This window comes from Nomia melanderi, unplaced genomic scaffold (genome assembly GCF_051020985.1).
Source record: "Nomia melanderi isolate GNS246 unplaced genomic scaffold, iyNomMela1 scaffold0014, whole genome shotgun sequence".
NCBI lineage: Eukaryota > Metazoa > Arthropoda > Insecta > Hymenoptera > Halictidae > Nomia > Nomia melanderi.
Window position 1 is genome coordinate 8,893,916 of NW_027475130.1, and position 955 is coordinate 8,894,870.

Consider the following 955-nt stretch of genomic DNA (forward strand, 5'->3'; position numbering starts at 1 on the left):
ATTGCGCTATCTGTAATAGCACCCGAGATATAACCAGATATATTCTGGATTTTTACATGACCTTTGGTGTCCGGCCTCATGTGTCGGTGGTTTTCTCGGCCCCTGGTGGTCCCACGTCGTTCCCGCGGCACAGATTCATGCGCAAGGGCCTCCTGCAGATAATTCACTTTGGTTTATTGCGCTATCTCTAATAGCACCCGAGATATCTCCAGATATATATTGGATTTTTCCCTGACCCTGAGTGTCCGGTCCCATGTGTCGATGGTTTTCTCGTTCCCTCGTGGTCCGAGTTCGATCCCGCTGAAAAGATTCATGTGCCAGGGTTTCCTGCAGACAATTCACTTTGGTTTATTGCGCTATCTGTAATAGCACCCGAGATATCACCAGATATATGCTGGATTTTTACATGACCATGGGTGACGGATTCCGAATAACTGTAATTTTCTCGGCCCCTGGTGGTCCGAGGTAGTTCCTGATCCACAGATACATGCGCCAGGGCCTCCTACAGGTAATGCACTTTGATTAATTCGCTATCTCTAATAGCACCCGATATATCACCAGATATATATTGGATTTTACCCTGACCCTGAGTGTCCGGCCCCATGAGACGGTCGTTCTCTCGGCCCCTGGAGGTCCGAGGACGTTCCCGCTGCACAGGTTCATGCGCCGGGGCCTCCTACAGACAATGCACTTTCATTTATTGCGCTATCTGTAATAGCACCCGAGATATCACCAGATCTATATTTGGATTTTCCCCTGACCCTGAGTGTCCGGCCCCATGAGACTGTGGTTTTCTCGGCCCCTTGTGGTCCGAGGTCGTTCCCGTTGCACAGATTCATGCGCCAGGGCCTCCTACAGACAATGCACTTTGATTTATTGCGCTATCTGTAATAGCAGCCGTGATATCACCAGATATATATTGGATTTTCCCCTGACCCTGAGTGTCCGGCCCCAT